The sequence below is a fragment of the Schistocerca cancellata genome, chromosome 3 (genome assembly GCF_023864275.1).
Source record: "Schistocerca cancellata isolate TAMUIC-IGC-003103 chromosome 3, iqSchCanc2.1, whole genome shotgun sequence".
In the NCBI taxonomy this organism is placed as follows: domain Eukaryota; kingdom Metazoa; phylum Arthropoda; class Insecta; order Orthoptera; family Acrididae; genus Schistocerca; species Schistocerca cancellata.
Genome location: NC_064628.1, coordinates 609,222,422 through 609,236,317, shown reverse-complemented (window position 1 = coordinate 609,236,317; position 13,896 = coordinate 609,222,422).

Sequence of the window (13,896 nt, the reverse complement as noted above, 5' to 3'; positions counted from 1 at the left end):
CTGCGCAATTTTGTTTTGGCTCCTGGCTAGTGGTGTGCTACGTTCTATGGCGTTGATATTTCAAGGTGTACCAGCACTGTGGGACATGTGCGGGGGGGGGGGGGGGTGCGCTCAATAAATAATGGAACACATTTTGCTCTGAAAGGTGGTTGGTTTTAGTCAGGATTCCAAACTATCATATTATTCCTCTCTCCTTTGGCTACAAAATGCTATTTTTCAGTATAATCCTCATTCAACGCGACTGCCTTACACCACATTATTGAGAGGGCCTATATGCCCACTTGATGCCACTACCGCTCGATGTCGGCGCCAACATCTTTCTGTATCAATAAAACTGTCACGATTAGCCTCATTACGTGGAATCAATTCCGCACAGCTGGTTATTTATCGCTCGCATGGTCTTCTGTTAGGCCGCGAGGAACCCGGCAGGAACACACCTTTGAGTACCCCCAACTGGTGGACGAGATTGTCAGCACTACCAACAAAGACATCCAATGCAGCAGCGACGTCTCTGATTCTGATCCGTCGATCACCTCGAATGAGAGTGTCCGCACGTTGAACCATTGCAGAAGTCACAACTATGTGCGGGAGGTCGGACAATGTTGCAATGACTGACGACTCGTCCAATAACTTACCGTGCTTTTGTTCACTGGCAGGTCTCTGTAGACATTCTGCAAGCACCTACGAATATCTACAATGCTCTGCTTTTCTACCAAAAGAAACTTAATGACAGATCTCTGCTTGGAACGCGTCTCGTTTACAGACGCCAGTTTGAAGGCTACGTACAGTGCCACCACCTATCGGAACTTCATGAAACTCTAGGGACTGAAGCAGAAATAATCCACGATGTCCCACAACGAATTCTTTTTTTTCAACCGAAACCAACCGAGGAAAAAATGTTTTGCATTACTTATTGAACGCCACTCGTAATTGTAAATAAACTAAAATTTAATTACGTTACCAAGGTGATCATTAAAGCTTTATGACCATCCCTCGTGAAATGACCTGTTTCTGTACAGGGGGAACTTTTTCTTTGCCAGCATAAAATGCCATTCGTCTTTCCACATAGTCGACACGAGTCGAACAGCTCTCCTCCTCAAAAAGTCAGCATTTACCGGGAGAATCTAAAATTGGCGACCTACACCAGTTTTGTGAAATGATGAGTGGTTTGACAGTGAAAAGCCACTGCTGTCGTCTTCTAGGGACTTGTGAGAGCTGAGGAGACGCGGCTGCTCCCTAATGGCCGCAAGGTGATGACGTAGCGTTAATCACCGAAGAAAGGAAGAACGAAGGCGAGACAGAACAAGAGAAAGAAAGAGAGAGAGAGGGGGGGAGACTAAAACGCTGTTCTAATTTCACAGAATTCGCCAGCGACCCGCGGTCTTTCACAGCCTGATGCGCGAATAAACGGCTCGGCCGCTTCCTGCCCACTGGAGATCTGACTCATTACCTGGCAGCGCCGCTGCCGCTAATGGCTGGTGGCGCCCACCTGATGCGGTGTCCAGTGCGTCTGCGTCGCCTTATTAGACGCCATTAGCCCGCCCCCGCGCCTGGCGCCGGCGGAGATTTGCGCCCACCTCGGAGGCGGCAGTGAGACGGTCATCCATCACGCGCCGGAGTAAATCTTGCCCGCTACAGCTCGTTATTGGGGCGCGCGGTTATTTGTAACTGTCGCGGCCGACCGGCCGCCGCGGCGTGGTCACAGCTGCGGAACGGCTCCCGAATTAATGGCGGTTGCCATGCAACAAGCTGCCCGCGTCTTCTCCGCACCGCCACCACCACCTCGAGTAACCGCCCGGTTTCGGTTCCCTATGGACGGATCGCGTTTCTGGATGTTCGTTGTGCCACCCTGCTTCTCGTGGCTGGGGAAATGTCCGAGAGGGATGGCACGTTTAGCTCTACTTTTCTCGTGGGGACAATTCGTCTGTGGAGGACAGCCTTGTTAGCATAAACTACACCTGTTCGATCTCTTGTACGATTACGGTCCACAATCGTGGTGAGTCATCTGCCATTCTTTTTTAGCACTCAACACTTCTTCTGGTCCCCAATAAGATATACGAATGATTTTTATGTGCTTTGTTGACTAATAGGATGCAAGGAAGAATTACAGGGGTGGACGGGAAGTGAAGTTGAAGGTACTGATTTTTTATGTTTTTTTTTTTAGTTTTAATTGTCTGGTCTTTGGTGTTAGTCATTTAGCCAAGGAAATTGAAACGTCCCCTTAAAAAAATTATAAATGACTGTGCTTAAACTGAGCCACAATATTTCTTAGCGCAACGCAATCTGACTTTCGATAATCCCTACAAAAGAATGTCCCTGACTAACAATAACCTATACCTTTCATGAATCACCTACCTCACAAAATCTTCGTTACTCAAACTACTGCAATACAGCGAGCGCCAATACTGCCAGCTAAATAAAAGATTCTAACTACTGAAGGCACTAACTACTGATAGGCATAGTTAGCAAATGAAAGATTTTGATAGAGAACAAGCAATGCATTTACCTTAATAGTGTTCAAAATCCGTAATATATATATCAGTTCTTAACATCCAGTCTTACAAATTTACTGTCTCTAATGGACACACGTCCAGATCATCCGCTCTCAAAACTCCGCCATCTCACTCCCCACATCCACCACTGCTGGCGGCTCACCTCCAACTGCGCAACGCTACGCGTTGTTCACATCCAACAGCCCAACACTACAATAGCAAATTCCAACAATGCAAACCAGCCACAGGCTGCACACAGCACAGCCAGTGATTTTCATATAGAGCGCTACATGGCGTTACCAACATAAAAACCTAAACAGCCTACTTACAAAGTATGTAGTTACAAGTCTGGTATAATTAATGTAATTACATTTTTCTGAAGACATATTGCGTCTCAAATTTATCTTCGATAAGGATAGAAGCTGAAGCAGATAAGGATAGAAACTGAAGTAATGAATTAAAACTAAACCCGGCTGTCCTGCTTATTAGGCATGTGCTATCCACTACACCACCCCGGCACTGTGGCTAATATCGGACAGCCTCGGTAATAAAAACAATTCAGGAAAGTGAAAACCAAGATGGCTGAGATGTGAGCTGAAGTTTATGCTACACTATTCCCTGCAGCTGTGTTAGCCACAATGCCGAGGTGGTATAGTGGATAGCACATGCCTAATAAGCAGGACAGCCGGGTTTAGTTTTAATTCATCGCTTTAGTTTCTACCCTTACCGAAGATATAGTCACAGACTGTTATTCGATATCATATACAACATATATATATCGGAGGAAGGCAATGGCAAACCACCTCCACTAGGACCTTGCCTAGTACAGCGGTGCGGGTCTCCCGCATCGTCCCCTACGCTCCTCGGAGTGTGGGGCTTTATCATCATCGTACAACATTGACATTCTAAATTACACTAACATTGTTGAGACTAAAAGGTACTAAGGTAAAACTGGAAGCTATTATTTCATTTCACTACTTGGAATACTGCAATGATAATGAAGAATAAATGTTCACGGGCACTGTAGTTAGTCCTCCGGACACACTGAGTCTATCTGTACTGAAGATGTGAATATATCAAATAAGTCTAGCATATATGAACAATGAGGAACAAACGTTCACAGGCGCTGTAGATGGACTTCAATACACAACGTGTCTGCATACCTTGAGCATATGAAGTTCCACGTGCACTGCACCGACAGCTACCACCTCATCAGATATCAGGAGTGTACTTCTCCGATATCACGTCTTGTTTACAGGAGTCTAACGAGTTATATCAAAATTTGAAGAAAATCACCAACACTTCCAAGAAAAGAAGATTGAAATTTTATGGTCACATTCTCTGAATGAATGATAGTAGACTGACAAAAAGGATTCTCTACACTATCCTGACAACGGAAATTAAAAGCAATTGAATACTTGAAATTGAAAAAGATCTTTGGGAAATAGGAACTACAAAAAAAAATTCTACAGGGCAGAGCTGAATTCAAAACTTTAATTGACAAGCCTCAGTTTAAATCTAAGCCAAGTGTTACATCTAAGAGCCATATGGCCAAAAGAACGTAAGAAAAACCCGGGAGAAGAAGAAAGCAAGTACATCAGGGAAATAAGTCCAATCACACACTATAGCTGGGCATAAAGACGTAAAAAAATGGAGGGAGCGACATACATTCCTGATATTCTGCAAGTATAATAATTTATTTGATCGCGAACCGGTTTTCGGAATCTTAAGCCATCGTTAGGCCACAACAGAACGTCACGAGTACAGATAAAATTACGTGTGACTTACACAGACATTACTGATACAGATGATAGTTAATATGGTGAGATACAGAGTGTTTACGACGAAAACTACTACGTCTTTATGGTATGCGTAAATCGTTATAGCTGCTGTAGCTGACCGCTCGTCACTAATACGAGGCTAAAGTTCAACTGCTTCTTTTTTTTTTCGCACATCTAACCTTGAAATGACCCATCCATAATGACGCACTCGACAGTGTACCTAAACTGCACTATCCCGTTGGCGATTGGAGATAAAGGGTGATATACTGAACCACTCTGAGAAATAAAGCTTACGTTTACCGTATATATATATATATATATATATATATATATATATATATATATATATATATATGTGTGTGTGTGTGTGTGTGTGTGTGTGTGTGGCTGTACGTAACTTTTTACTGCCGTCAAGTATTGTGAAAGAGATTTCTGGTCAAAATCCATAAACTACGAAAATCATCAGGGAGCTACAAAATATTTTTTGGGCAGTTTAAGGGAAGATTTCCATGCGGTAAAAGAGCTACAAAGCGTAATCACGAAATAAGTATCTTCATTTAGTCGAACGTCTTTGGAATTTTTATTTTCGTCTTTTGAATATACGCTACACACTGATTTACAAGCATTTTAATTCAGCGAAGTCCATACGCACGATGTAGACAGAACTACACAAATAAATTTCATCTCCCTTTCACTTTCTGTACCTTAATTGTTAATCAAGGAATATGAGCTTTCACTGGCGGGAATGTTATAAATATTAAAATTTTTCGGCGCACTATACTGTTGTACAATAAATTTGTTTGTTAAATCCAACGTTTCGTCCCCGTCAGCGGAGGAAATCTTCGGGAGTTATCACTACGATTCACTAATCATAGTCACGGATAACTAAGAACAAATTTGTAGCTTGATAATGCAATGATTGCTTGAGCATCTGCACTGTTGTGAATGTAAAATATAGGCTGACTATTTGTATGAGACTGGTCTTTGGTAAATGATTACAGTTGATGGGTTAATTAGTGAATCTCCGTTCTTAATTGTTTGTGGATGATTGTTTAATGCTTCACAAATTACAAAACAAAATGTTCTCAGAAATAATATGAATATTGTGGTATTTAGCTGTAACGGATGATTTTCCATTGCTGCACGAATTTCAGAGGTTTTTACAATTACGAATCACAGAAAAATACATCAGTCCCCAATCCCTCCCTCCCCATCCACGCACGCACCTATTCATCCTTTTTTCCACAGTTGATATTATGATTTTAAATTCGGTAACATTCGTCCCTAAAGAAAATGCTGAAATTCGTCTTAGCTTCTAGTAACTTCGCAGCGATAAAAGAATTTGCTACACTGAAATACTCCACTTTCACCACTATCTGAGTTGGCGAGTACCGCACCTAAGGAACCACAGAAAATTGAAGCTAACTACCGGAAACTGGGTTGCTGACTGGAATATCCGACTGAGCAATAACGTCCTACGGGAGATAAGTTCTGTTATGTACGACTCTCAAGATTTTTCCTCCCGAACAAGAGTTCAGAACTGCCAAAAATGTTGTTTTCCACTCCTTGCTACTTCCCTGTTGAAAGTTACTGGAGGTCATTTCTAACGGCCTGTGGTCAACAAAAAACACTTTCTTGCCGCTGCGTATTATCCCTGAAAACTGTCAGTTTACTCCTCCGCAGCTCCCACAAGTTTGCCCTAAGACCCATAACAGCACAATAGGAGAGATTGGAGTATGTTTCGATACATAAAACTATTCGATTTGTCAGTTAAAATTTCGCCAATATCCGATTGTACGATGACGATGCTGATGTCTAAAAGAAAGCATCACAGTTGGACAAACGCAAGGAGAAAGAACTCGGAGGAAATTTCTACTTGATGTAGTGAAACAAAGTTTCTTTTAGACGTGTATTAAATCAAGATAGTAATTATAACAAAGAGAAAGAACGCGTTAGTATCCGATTACAAGATTATCAGTAACCTTCGTTTAAAGTATTTTCAGGTAGTACTAAGAATCAACAGGAAACCGGCGAACACGGGTAATCTGTAATAGGGAGGCGAAAGGAGGACCTAGACTTATTGGAGCGGCTCTAGGAACTTGCGTTACTTTTGTAAACGAAATCGCATACAGAACGGTAGTGCTCGAGTATTGCTGTTGCTTTTAGGTAATTCTCGAGCAGAAATGTCAGCAGATATTAAATGAATTCGGAGACACGATGAAAGGAAGATCATAGGCCGATATTGGGGTAAACGAAAATCAGACAGAATTCGTCTAGGAACATAAATGGGAATCTTTGAAAAAGAGGTGAAGTAGTTTTTGCGGCACACTGGTTGGTAGATTTCGAGAACGCGTGTTCGAGGAAGGTTGTGTGACAATGCTGTTGCCGCCATTGTATATTAGTGTACGGATCGTAAGAATAAATTAAGATAAATTAGAGTGCGCACTGCAGAATCGACGAGGAAAGGAATATCTGGGAAACGCTACCTATAATGACGGACAGGTTGACAGGACAAATGATCCCACAGTAGGTAGCAACTTTCTTGGTGGCGGATGTAAAGGACAACATTTATAAGGGAAGTTAATACACGATAAATAATGTAGCATGCTGGGTTAAAAAGTGCTATTTTCAGATAAAAATACGGGCGCAAGAGCGGATATCGTGGAAGCCCATATAAACCAGTTAGATTTGTCCCATCGGGTTCAGATCAGGCAAATTTGGTGGCCAATACATCAACGTCATTTTGATGCCTCTCAAACCACTGTAAAACGATTGGGCCTTGTTATGCTGCTCGAAGATGCCATCGTTGTTGGGGAAGACTTCAAACATAAAGGGATGCAGTCAGCAGTAATGTTCCCGTAGTCCAAATCTGTCATGGTGCCGTCGATTAATACCACACGTCTCGTGGGAGGCCAGGTGATTGTTTCGCATAGCATAATACTTCATCTCCCCGCCCCTCCTCCGCCCCCCCCCTCCCCGGCTTCCGTCGCTGAGGAGGTGCACTTTTAGAACAACCTAGATATCGTCGTATGCCGGCACGATCATCGATCTAATGTAACAAGAAACGAGATTCTTTCGATCAGGATGCTCTCCGCAATCGCACTAGGAGCTTCCAAAAGCAAGTTACACATTATTATGGCAGACCAAGTAACTTTTGGTGAATGCTGCACTACACTTCTCAGTGACAAAGATATGTGACATTGTTCTTCAACATAATCACCAAGTGTCTGTAAACAACGATCGGAACAGTCGTCCAATTCTCGACGATAGAAATCCGTTCTTTGGTCGAGAGCCGCCATGTGAACATACTCATCGTCGGAAAACCTGCAACTTCTGCGAATCAGCTCCTCTGTTGCCTGTACATCGTTGTTTGTGGTCGATGTCGATGGCCTTCCTTCCGATCAGCATCACTAATCACTGTGCGGCATCGGTCAAATTGCAGGCACCATTCCACTACGGCTGGTCGCGGCATTGCATTCGACTCATATTCGCCAAACTTTCACGGTGAATCTGTGTGCAGTTTAGACGTTTTTAAACAAAAAGAAAACTATCCAACGTATTTCGGTCTTAGAGTACGTTTCCAGCTGCCGCGCGATCAGAACTGCACCAGAACTGCGACTGTAAGAATTCCAGAATATTCAGTCCGGAACCGCGGAGCTGCTACGGTCGCAGGTTCGAATCCTGCCTCGGGCATGGATGTGTGTGATGTCCTTAGGTTAGTTAGGTTTACGTAGTTCTAAGTTCTAGGGGACTTTTGACCTCAGATGTTAAGTCCCATTGTGCTCAGAGCCAGCCAATTCCAGAATGTGTACTCTCTTTTGATAATACGCTACTCGTGACCCGTGCGCAATGCGCTCAAAGTCCCGGCTGACATGCGTAACTTATTTTTTGAACAGTCTTCGTAATTGCTGATGTTTTTGGCTTAACATGGATACATTAGGGGCTGTCTGCTGCGTAACCCCATGTTCAACAATGCGCTCGAAAATACTTTGCGCCAGCACCAGCATTGTACTTTATCATCACATGTGTCACAGATCACCGCCTGTCCTGCTTTACAGAGCGGGCAAACCTCCGACATCCACGTTTTGTGAAGAAGCGTGGACTGCCAACACCTTGTGCCTCCAACCCTAGTTTGACCGTACTTCAAGAATTTTCCATAGACGCTCACGACGGTAGCACTTGAACAGCCAACCCGCTTCGAGGTTTCATTCATTTCTGCTCTCCTTACACACTGAGGTGACCAAGTCGTGTGATACCTCCTAATATCGAGTCCTTTTTCCTGGCGTATTGCAGCAACTCGAGGTGGCCTGGACTCAACAAGTCGTTGGAAATCCCCTGCAGAAATATCGAAGCATGCTGCCTCTAGAGCCGTCCATAACTGGGAAAGTGTTGCCGGGGCAGGACTTTGCGCACGAACTGACCTCTCGATTATGTTCCATAAATCTAGGATGTGATTCATGTCGGGCGATCTGAGTGGCCATATCATTCGATCGACCTGTCTAAAATGTTCTTTAAACCAGTCACGAACAATTGTGGCCCAGTGACATGGTGTATTGTTGTCCATAAAAACTCCATCGTTGTTTGAGAACATGAAGTCCACGGATGGTTGTAAATGGTCTTCAGGTAGCCGAACATAACCATTTCCAGTCAATGGTCGGTCCAGTTGGACCAGAGTATTTAGTCAATGTCATGTAAAAGCAGTGCACCCATTACGGAGCCACCACCAGCTTATCAGTGCCTTATTGACAGCTTGGGTCCATGATTTCGTGGGGTCTGCGCCATACACAGCTTTTACCAACTGGAATCGGGACTGATCTGACCAGGTTTTCCATTCGTCTGTGGTCCAACCGACGTGATCACGAGCACAAGAGAAGCGCTGCAGGCGATATCGTGCTGTCAGCAAAGGCACTCGGGTCGGTCATCTGCTGCCTTAGCGCATTTACGCCAAATTTCGCCGCAGTGTCCTAACGAGTACGTTCGTCGTACGTCCCACATTTATTTCTGCTGTTATTTCACGCAGTGTAGCTTGTATCTTAGCACTCTCAACTCTACACAAACGCTGCTGCTTTCAGTCGTTAAGTGGAAGCCGTGAGCACTGTGTTGTTCGTGGTGAGAGATAAAATCCTGAAGCTGGGTGTTTTTGGCAGACTCCTGACACTGTGAACCTCGAAATACTGAAGTCCCTAACGATTTCCGAAATGGAACGTCAAACCCGTATAGCTCCAACCACCATTCTGTGTTCAAAGTTTAATTCTCGCCATGTGGCTATAATTACATCGGACACCTTTCCACATGAATCACCTGAGTACAAATGACAGCACCGTCAATGCACAGCCTTTTTATCCCTTGTCTGTGCGATACTACCGCCATCTGCATATGTGTATATCGCTATACCATGACTTTTGTCCCCTCGGTGTATATGTTCCTTACATGTCACGTGTGCGCAACGTCACCAGGTGGCGTTGAATCTTGCAGTGGGCGGTAGTCATAATGTTTTGGCTTCTCAGAGTATGCTAATGTAGAGTACTTACCAGCACACGATGAATGTCGATTGAGTAGTACACATATGGATAAGGTCTGTGGTACATCCCATTTACGGAAGAATGGTAACTCAATATCGTCACTGCTAAACCAGTCAGTATAAAAAATACCGACATAAATAGTGTTTACAAAATATGTCCCCATGCCAGTCCTGTTATATGTTAGCCAGTGTAACTGCTCTTGCGACGAACATCCCAGTGGATTTCCGACAGGCAAGTCGAATCCGTCCCCCGGATGCCAGTCGCTAATTATATCTCCGCCGACGCACTGTCATCGTTTTCGGGACCCGGCCCTTCCGCGCGACGTGACACCCCCCGAATCCCATTTCTCTCGCTCCCCCGCTCCGCCGTTAATCCCTCCCTTCCGCTTCACCCAGCCGCGGGCCCCAGTGTCTTCAAGGCAGCAGCCCCTGGCCACCGGCTGTGGCCTGGCAACTCTGCTCAGCGGCAAACCGCACAGCGTCTGGGATGAGCGGGTTGTCTGGAAGCTAGGCTGTGCAGCCATCAGTAGACGACTAACAAGAAAAGCATACAGTATACCCAGGGGGCCAACACCGATGTGCTTATCTTTCGCACGGTTGTAGTATATACCGTACTTATATACAATTGTTGCTTTAGTACGATAGTTCGAGAGACTGAGGTTCCAAACTTTACGAATCTGTTACATACTTTACGACGGCATCAGCCGTCGAACAGCGGCGGCAGAACAACAGGCTAAGGCAGCAGACCAAAATTCGGCCCGCCCTGCGTTCAAATCGCGTCAGGTTAGATTTTTTCTAATCTTCAACTAAAACGTAATATCGCTACAAAGAATTGTGTTTCTTTAGAAAGGAACAAGTATCATAATGATACTGATTACATTTCTGCCTAGATATAACCGAAGTATAACGAGACGTAATGAAATAAAAAATTATTTCTTAATACATTCATGTGCGTATTAAAAATTTATCGCATTGAAGTTACCATTCTTATAATTCTTCATTACCATTGGTAGGTCAGCAGCATTTGCCGTAGTTGTTTTTTTTTTGATTCATGAGTTTTATGACTGTTCCGCTGAGTGGCCAGCCAGTCTGTTTTCCCACACAATTCTTACGCTGTACGGCCCCCTCAAAAGTTGCATGGACGTTATTCCCTGATGTCTTAACGTATGTCGTATTATCCAGTACTTTATTCTTGTCAGTGTAATCCACATGCTCCTTCCTTCACCGGTTCTATGGAGAGCCTTCTCATACTTTACCTTATCAGTCCACCTAACTTGCAACACCCTTCTGTTCCACTACGTCTCAAACTCGTCGTCGTCGTTCATAATCAAGTCGCTACATTTGAAAAAATAATTTATTTCTTGAAAGGTAAGGTTTCAAGACGTATGTCCTATCTTCAATTGCATGTTAAAATGTGAATGCACAAAGGATGCATAAATAAGGTTAAAATAGGTTACGCTTCGATTCTTTTCTCTTCTGGTTTTCACAGTCAGTTATTCTCTACCATATCATGCTATGCTATAAACGTACATTCTCGATTTAAGGCCAATGTTTGATACTAACAGACTTCTCTTGACCAGGAATGTTTCCTTTGCCTGAGGTAATTTGCCTATTATGTCCTCCTTGCTATGTCCGTAATGTGTTATTTCGCTTTCAGACTAGAATTCCTTAACTTCGTCTACTTCGATGTCCCTAATTTTTTATGTTGAGTTTATAGCCAATCTCATTTCAGCTACTCCTGATTACTTTCGTCCCTGTTTAGTTTACTCTCAATCAGTATTCTGCACTTATTAGACTCTTCATTCCAGTACACGTTCTGTAATTCTTCTTCACTTGCATTGAGAATAGTAGTATCATCATTGATATCCCACTCGAACCTTTCTTTTATTTCCGTCATTGCTTGAACAGTAGGGGAGAAAGACTACATCTGCCTTACACCTTCTTTAATCCGAACACTTCGTTCGTGGTCTTCCATTCGTATTGCTCCCTCTTGGTTCTTATACACATTCTATATTATCCGTCATTTCCTATAGCTTGCGCCGGCCAGAGTGGCCAGCGGTTCTAGGCGCTACAGTCTGGAACCGCGTGACCGCTGCGGCCGCAGGTTCGAATCCTGCCTCGGGCATGGATGTGTGTGATGCCCTTAGGTTAGGTAGGTTTAAGTAGTTCTAAGTTCTAGGGGACTGATGACCTCAGAAGGTAAGTCCCATAGTGCTCAGAGCCATTTGAACCATTTTGAACCTATAGCTTGCACCTATTTCTCTCGGAATTTCAAACAGCTTGCACCATTTCACTCAGTCGAATGCTTTTTCCACGTTGACAGATACTACGAACGTGCCTTGATGTTCTTAAATCTTGCTTCCAATCTCAGTTGCAACGTTATGAGTACCTGTCTGATGCGCCTACTTTTTACGAAAGCCAAATAGGTCGTTATCTAACACATCCTCCATTTTCTTTTCCATTCCTCTGTATGTTACTCTTGTCAGGAACTTGGTTACGTGAGCTGTTAAGTTGATTATGTGATAGTAACCGTAGTTATCTGCCTTCACTATCTTTGGGTGTCTGATGGTATGTCTCCACACGAAGATTCTACACACAAACTTGAATAGTCGCTCAGTTGTCATTTCTCCATTTATCTCAGATATTCCGAAGGAATGTTGTCAATCCCGTCTGCCTCATTTGAACGCTACTCTTCTAAAACTCTGTGAAGCTCTGACTTTAATATTCGATCCCTTATGTCTTCCATATCAACTCCCATTTCTTCCTCAATCATTTGATCAGACAAGTCCTCCCCCTCGTAGATGCTTTCAGTGTAATCTTCGCACAAATCCGCTCTCTCCTCCGTTCTAAACAGTGGAATTCCCATTGCACTCTTAACGTTCAGCCCCTTCCTTTTCATTTCACTAAAGGTTATTTTGGCTTTTCTGTACGCCGAATCAGTACTTCCGACGACCATTCCTTTTTCGATTTCTTCATATTTTTCCTGCCGCCATTTCGCCTTGGCTTTAAGGCAGTTCCTCTGTATTTCATCCCTAGGTGACTTACATTTCTGTGTTACTGCATTTCCCTGAACAATTTTGTACTTCCTGCTTTCCTTGACCAGTTGAGGTTTTTCTTCTGTTACCCAATGTTTCTTCGCAGCTATCTTCTTTCTACTTAAGTTATTCTGTCCAACATTGTGATGTGATTTTTAGAGGCGCCATTTTTCTGATACTGAGCTGTCTACCGTGGTGTTCGTTCTCGCAGTACCCACATCCTTAGCGAAGTTCAAACGCATCTCATCATTCCTCAGTATTCCAGTGTCTCACTTCTTCCCACGTTGATTCTTCCGCTCAAGTCTCTTAAACTACACCCTACTTCTCATGATTACTGAACTGCGATCCGAGTCTATATGTGCTCCTAGGTACGTCTTACAATCTAATATCATATTTCAGACTCTACCTGACCATGATGTAATCTGCCTGGAATCTTCCCGTATCTCCCGGCCTTTTCCAAGTATACTTTATCCTTTCGTGATTTTTGCGCATTGTATTCGCTACTATCAGCTGAAACCTATTGCAGAACTCAGTTGGTCTTTTTCCTCTGTCGTTCCTGTTATCGCCCATAATCTCCCGTAACTCTGTCTTATATTCATTCCCCTATTACGGCTTTACAGTTTCCCATGATTATTGGAAGATCATCTCCTTTTGCATACTGAATTAGCCGTTACTTCATCTTTATATTCTGCTTGTGACGTAGACATGTATACGTGAAGTACTGTTGTCGTTGGGTTGACGTCGATTCTGATGAGAACAACCCTATCACAGAACTGTTCACACTACCTGATTCTCTGCCCTACTTTCCTATTCATAACGAATTCTACTCACGTTATACTATTTTATCCTGGTGTAGATATTATCCCACATTCGTTGTGTGCTTGTAATAAATCAGTTTCCACTGCCTTTTGTATCGTCGCACCGTCGATCATTGCTAATTCCTCCGCCTTTTTAGGGGCAATTTGTCACCCCCAGGGCAAGAGGTTATTCTGAAACACTGTCCGCTCCTTCACCCCATTTGAAAAGGCCGTTGGCAGAACGAGGGTGAATAGTCCTACCGGGAGTCT